The sequence below is a fragment of the Diaphorina citri genome, unplaced genomic scaffold, assembly GCF_000475195.1.
Source record: "Diaphorina citri unplaced genomic scaffold, Diaci psyllid genome assembly version 1.1 scaffold823, whole genome shotgun sequence".
Lineage (NCBI taxonomy): Eukaryota > Metazoa > Arthropoda > Insecta > Hemiptera > Psyllidae > Diaphorina > Diaphorina citri.
Window position 1 is genome coordinate 53,913 of NW_007378255.1, and position 7,392 is coordinate 61,304.

The following is a 7,392-nucleotide window of genomic DNA, read 5'->3' on the forward strand; positions in this document are numbered from 1 at the left end:
TGCTATTTTCCGATTTTTTAATACTTTTTACAATAATATTCTCACGATATTGATGATCGGTTGTTGGGTGATAATCTATGGTTGAGGTGTTTGACCTTTGTTTTGTGAACATTGTAATCACTCTGGTATCGCGACTTTCAATTCAATAATGTAGTTTTATGTTTGTACTTATGGAAGTAGTGATTTGCTGATCAAGGTTGATCACTGTGAATATCTCAACTGATGGTTACTGCCATGTTGATATCAAATGATACGCGTGCATTATTGCTTATTGCATAAGGCCTGCCAATGTTTCTGCCTATTAGAAACAATTGGCCAAGAGTTGTGACCTCTACGGGCGTAACAGAGGACATTTCAATATTGTCCCTCATGTTGCGACGTAGTCTGTCATCTCCTGTACTTAGCATAGTTACTGTTTTGGATCCTTTATTAGTGCTGACTAGCTCCTCCCCAGATCAAATGTTTTAACGTGTTGTGTTTCCTCGAATACTTGTGAGAGAAGCTTTTGAGGACATTTGTAGTTGTAAGGCGACTCGCTAACAGCTTGAAGTTTTGTTACCTCCACTCCAGTATTGTTGATTAAATGGTTACTGTTCAGAAGGCTTTTGTAGTTCGTAGTTCTTTTTCCAAACTCTTATCATTTTGCTACTCCCTTTTCAAGCCAAATTCCTTGTTTCTTCCTTCTCCTCCTCCTCCTCCTCCTCCTCCTTCTTCTTCTTCTTCTTCTTCTTCTTCTTCTTCTTGGCCATTATAATATTTTCAATGTTATACCTATCTGCGTTGTGCTATACCTGTTTCATTACAACTCTGGGACAGGGACAGTCTCAGCGTATCGTTCATGTATTTGTATTGTCTCAGGGTCTCTAACACAGTCTTGTACTTGGAGAGCTAGAACGTTTATCTCTACAATATCTCCACTTAGTACATCAACATCCTGTCTCAATTCCCTCCTCTCTCCTTCCTGCTTCTCCATCTTCTGTTTTAGTCTTTTAGTTCCGCCTTTCTACACGAAATTATTCCATGGGGTGACCCCGCGGGTACCAGCTGTCGTTTTGTTTTCGAGCTCTCCTTGAAATTTTGTGGGATCAGAGTTTATCCACCTTTTGGGAGTTTTTTTGGGGGGTTCAAAATGTCTCCGAGCGATGTTTGATTTTTTTTTTCTTCTCTCATTTGTATTGTAAGTATGTGTATCTTTGAATAAATTCGACTAATTTGAATATTAATTTATTCAATGTACCTACACAAAGAGGTACAAAATCCATATCATGGATTCACAATTACACACGATGTGGTTGAGTATAGGGTAAATTCGATTGTAAATAAATTGGAAAAAAATAGGTAGGTACATGGAAAAAATGTTGATTTTTATTTATTTATTCTTTCTTAGTCAGGTACCTAATTAGTTGATTTTCTGAGCATCCTTTCTCCTGATCCCTATTTTTCTGATGCCCTAATCCCAAATTTTGACCACGTCACTGGTTCAGAACTTCAGAAGGATCTGGTAGGAATCCCAGGCTTAAGACTCATCCACTTGGAGTGATGATTTTGGCCAGTCATTTCTGATAATTATTTATTTACCGTCTAGGATGAGAGGTGATGATTATGATGACACTATGGTTTTAACTTTCATGATGATGCACTTATGCTGCGATAAACGGATTCATGTGAGATCTGAACGGAACTTATCTAGGTATTTGGGCTGAAATTGATTTTGGTTTGTATGGATACTGGTCTGAAAAATATTTTGGTTTGTGTTTGATCTGAAATTAAATCATAGTCCTAACATTATTGGGGACAAATTCTTAGTCCTAACATTATTGGGGACAAATTGAATTCCAAATCCTTTTGAGCCCAGTCGAGTCACAGGGCATTATCGTCCGTTAGTTTTCGTGTTAGATGCTAGTTCCTGGACGAAAATGTACATCCATATTTGGTTCCAAATATTAAATATTTTATGATCAACTGAATCAATTCTTTCGTCTGTAGTGGCGGTGGATAGGATGGACTAGTAGAGGCGACGTACCATCACTTCAGTTTGTCCTGCAGAGGTCAAACTGGTATTTCTATGAAAATTGTCTGGGCCTCAAGCCGTTCCTATATAACATCGCCACGTACAATAACCTAAGCTAACTAACCAAATTATTGGAATTCAGAGAATAATAACAAGACAGAAAGCATTTTTTTTCTTTTTTTTTTGTATCTTCATTAAAAAAAGGTAAACACAAAATCCTAAACAAAGGGCCATGTTGACCTGTCCACATTATGGAGGCATGACATGTTTTGCCCTCTTGGCTATACTGTGTAATTAAAATAAAGGACATTTCTTTGAACTATTACTAATGTTTGGTTAATTTTCGACAGCCCATGAAGACAAGCATGAAAAGAGTTGTAAAAAAAATTTTCAACTTTTTTGTCTCCTGTGGTCTGCCGTATTTTTTCGAAAATGAGAGAACCTTTGAGAATGTATCCATTTTGAACGATTCAAAATTCTGAGAAAATCATTTTGTGTGATACCTACTTTAAATTATTCACCTTTATATTTTGCAAAGCGGCTCATTAGTTGAGTTAATGGGAGAGCAAAGATATCGGATTTACGTTTCTTAACTTTGTTTTGTTCTGTCGGAATATGGTACACCAATGTAGTAGCCAAGTCTGCCCCGTCCTCCAGAAACGGAAGGACAGAACATAGATCGGTTTACGGTTTCATGTGAGTAACTAGTGAGAAATACTCAAATACCCTTGGGGTCAAACATGACTGCTCCTAACTATTGGTAAGTATAGTGAACGAAAATGTTCGTAACTTTTGCAATTTATCGGTTCTTTTCAATGGAAAATGAGGACCTTCAATTTAGAAGTTTTCATGGCTCATTGGATCAGTGGACATGATTTACGGGTAGAGATAATCAAAAGTCAAATACTTGGGAAGAACCTTTTGGCATTAAAACGGATTCTTCTGTAGCCTCTATGGTATGCTGGGTGCATAACAAGTTGAACGTTGAGGGTATCATATCAAGGCCGATTGTCAATTTCAGTCATTGGAGAGGATGGCGACATTGTGTCTAGAAATCAAAAAAATGTTAGGAGAAGCTCCCTTCTTGGCCCTTTTTGTTCCACTTTATAACAATGGCGAATTGTAAAGAATTCAAGAGTAGATTGAGGCTTGAAATAGAAGTAGGGTGGGGGTGGCAAAGTCCTGATGTAAGTTTTCTGGTGAGTCGTTCTAGTTGAGTGTTTCCTCAGACAAACAATGAAAATTGGAGCATAGTTTTGAGTAGAAACACTCTGACTTGATATTTTAAAACCTCAGATTCTCTGGGCTTTTGGTATGTAGTTTGTAGATTCAGATCAAAGTAATATTTGAAAATAATCCCAATTACGACTCCCAGCATTTCAGCTCTAAAATTCAACTTTGAATTTTTTCAGGGTTGATCTAAACTGAACAGATCAAGAGATTCAATACCCGAAAGTTCATATTCAAAGTCTACGTGCGGAAGTATATGATTTCAAGTTCTGGCGCAAGTGATGTGCACCTCCTCTTCCCCATCAAGTTTCCTCGTGTGAGCCTTGACACAATTATGACTCCCAGCATTTCAGCTCTAAAATTCAAATTTGAATTTTTTCAGGGTTGATCTAAACTGAACAGATCAAGAGATTCAATACCCGAAAGTTCATATTCAATGTCCACGTGCGGAAGTATATGATTTCAAGTTCTGGCGCAAGTGATGTGCACCTCCTATTCCCCATCAAGTTTCCTCGTGTGAGCCTTGACACGCAGACGATTCTCTATCCATACCCCAAGGGACTGTGTGTTGAGCTCTCTGGAAATCTTTTAATCGGGTTTCGAAAATAATTTGTGGTTCAGATCGGAAGTGAAACCAAATAATTAGTCCGTGTTTTGGTTAACCAATTTGAGTTGAACCTCACAAAAAATGTGCTTAAGTGAATATTAAAGTGCCTGAATTTAGAATAATTCTAATGAAATTCAACCGTTTCAAAGCTTCAACACGCCTCCGGATAAAATTCCGATACTAGGTATCAGCAGGCAGCTTTGAGTGTTGAGTGTATTTGAAAAACTTTCGCAAGAAATTGCTCCTGTCAAAAATATTTGTGGTGTTAATTCGGCGTTGTTTTCCAGGCTCAACTTACATCTCATAGGATACATTGAAGAAAGTCAATGAATACTAACGGTGGACGATTATGTGAACAAAACCCAGAATGTGTTGTTCAAATGGACACAGATAGGTATTAGGTATGTACTTGAGTTGTAGATGCCAGTATACAAACCTAACCTATTACAACTATTGAACACACATCAGGCTTACTACAAACTACACAAACTATCGATATAAATAGTTTACTAGTAAAATAAGGTATTTTTACTAGTAACAAAATATAGTAAAGTCCATGATGCGTGAAGAGCGTTGGAAAATGGAAACTATTTGGGCTTCAGAACCAAACCACGACGAGAGAGAAATATTTTTGGAAGAATTTTCTTCGTCCTGGAGATAATGTTGAGTTTCTGGTGAGATTACGTGGTGGACGTTGCCTAGAGTCTATCGTGGCCAAGGTCTCCTAACTAACTAGAAACTCTAAGCTGCTACTGAAATTCAGTATTCAGTTAACTACTTGTAGAGAACACGTTGGTATAGGTTAGGCTACGCTACAATGTTTAAAATTTATGGTCTTTCAAATAGGCGTAATAAAAATTAGCTTGAAACTTTTTTCTTAAATGTTTACCTACTGTGTAGAACGTGAAAACACACAGCGTGTTACTGAAAAAGTGTTGCTGGAGCATATAACATGATATGTTATTCATACTGGGTGGTGAGATGATGGAACCCGGAGGATTTCCAGAAATTCGTACTGAAAAGACAAGGCAGACTTCTTTTGTTGTAGATCGGTGCTTTATCGGGGTCGTATAGCGATCCCAACAAATGACTGACCTTTTGCAAGAAGTTGTTCAGTTGCTTCAAATATTCCTGCCTGGAGAGCGCTTCCATATTCCACATCTGAACTTTGAAAATAAATAACGGTAGTAGTGTTTCTCGACAAGACATTTTGACAATTTAAAATCCTGTACCTACTTTGTTACTGAATTAATTGTTCTTTATTAAAGTTACTTTTATCACAGTGACAAAGAAAGCATTCTACTGGACGCGATTTACACCCTGTGTTCTGTTGTGTCCCTCTGGTCAAAGGGTTGAACTTTGAAAATAAATAACGGTAGTAGTGTTTGTCGACAAGACATTTTGACAATGGGGCTCAACCACTTTTTTTTTTCTTCGCTGATAAAGGAAGTTCGAAACACGCTGATTGCAATAGAAATGCTTAAAATTTCTGACACTATGGTTTTAACTTTCATGATGATGCACTTATGCTGCGATAAACGGATTCTTGTGAAGTCTGAACGGAACTTATCCAGGTATTTGGGCTGAAATTGATTTTGGTGTGTATGGATACTGGTCTGAAAAAGATTTTGGTTTGTGTTTGATCTGAAATTAAATCATAAAGTTCTTAGTCCTAACATTGTTGGGGATAAATTGAATTCCAAATCCTTTTGAGCCCAGTCGAGTCACAGGGCATTATCGTCCGTTAGTTTTCGTGTTAGATGCTAGTTCCTGGACGAAAATGTACACCCATATTTGGTTGCAAATATTAAATATTTTATGATCAACTGAATCAATTCTTTCGTCTATAGTGGCGGTGGATAGGATGGGCTAGTAGAGGCGACGTACCATCACTTCAGTTTATCCTGCAGAGGTCAAACTGGTATTTCTATGAAAATTGTCTGGGCCTCAAGCCGTTCCTATATAACATCGCCACGTACAATAACCTAAGCTAACTAACCAATCCTGCAGAGGTCAAACTGGTATTTCTATGAAAATTGTCTGGACCTCAAGCCGTTCCTATATAACATCGCCACGTACAATAACCTAAGCTAACTAACCAAATTATTGAAATTCAGAGAATAATAACAAGACAGCATTTTTTTGTATCTTCATTAAAAAAAGGTAAACACAAAATCCTAAACAAAGGGCCATGTTGACCTGTCCACATTATGGAGGCATGACATGCATATACATAAAAAGCCCACTCAGAGGCTTTGGTGTAGTGGAAAATCGTCTCAAGGATGGGTAAAGCTTCTACGAAAAAAGTGACTGCGCTAATGATTCAATAAATTGCGAATGATCTTGCTAGCCCCACTGGTCCGTGGACCTCTTGGGTTAAAAGTTTGGAACAAATCCACCTGTATCACGCCACGCTAAGTGCCCCATTAGTAGAAATGTTACCTCACGCGAAGCATCTGGTTAGCGTCTCGCGTCACCCTAGCAGAACTGCAGACGGTTCTCCATCCATACCCCAAGGGACTGTGTGTTGAGCTCTCTGGAAATCTTTTAATCGGGTTTCGAAAATAATTTGTGGTTCTTGTGTAATTAAAATAAAGGACATTTCTTTGAACTATTAATAATGTTTGGTTAATTTTCGACAGCCCATGAAGACAAGCATGAAAAGAGTTGTAAAAAAAATTTCAACTTTTTTGTCTCCTGTGGTCTGCCGTATTTTTTCGAAAATGAGAGAACCTTTGAGAATGTATTCATTTTGAACGATTCAAAATTCTGAGAAAATCATTTTGTGTGATACCTACTTTAAATTATTCACCTTTATATTTTGGCAAAGCGGCTCATTAGTTGAGTTAATGGTGAGACCGAAGATATCGGACTTACGTTTCTTAACTTTGTTATGTTACACCAATGTAGCCAAGTCTGCCCCGTCCTCCAGAAGCGGAAGGATAGAACATAGATCGGTTTACGGTTTCATGTGAGTAACTAGTGTTTTTTATTTGTATTTATTTACCGTCTAGGATGAGAGGTGATGATTATGATGACACTATGGTTTTAACTTTCATGATGATGCACTTATGCTGCGATAAACGGATTCATGTGAAGTCTGAACGGAACTTATCCAGGTATTTGGGCTGAAATTGATTTTGGTGTGTATGAATACTGGTCTGAAAAAGATTTTGGTTTGTATGGATACTGGTCTGAAAAAGATTTTGGTTTGTGTTTGATCTGAAATTAAATCATAAAGTTCTTAGTCCTAACATTGTTGGGGACAAATTGAATTCCAAATCCTTTTGAGCCCAGTCGAGTCACAGGGCATTATCGTCCGTTAGTTCTCGTGTTAGATGCTAGTTCCTAGTTCGATTCCCATAGTGAACGAAAATGTACACCCATATTTGGTTGCAAATATTAAATATTTTATGATCAACTGAATCAATTCTTTCGTCTGTAGTGGCGGTGGATAGGATGGACTAGTAGAGGCGACGTACCATTTTTTTAAGCAAAACTTATTTCGTATCATATATCATACGGATTAGCCTGGTTGGGTTTG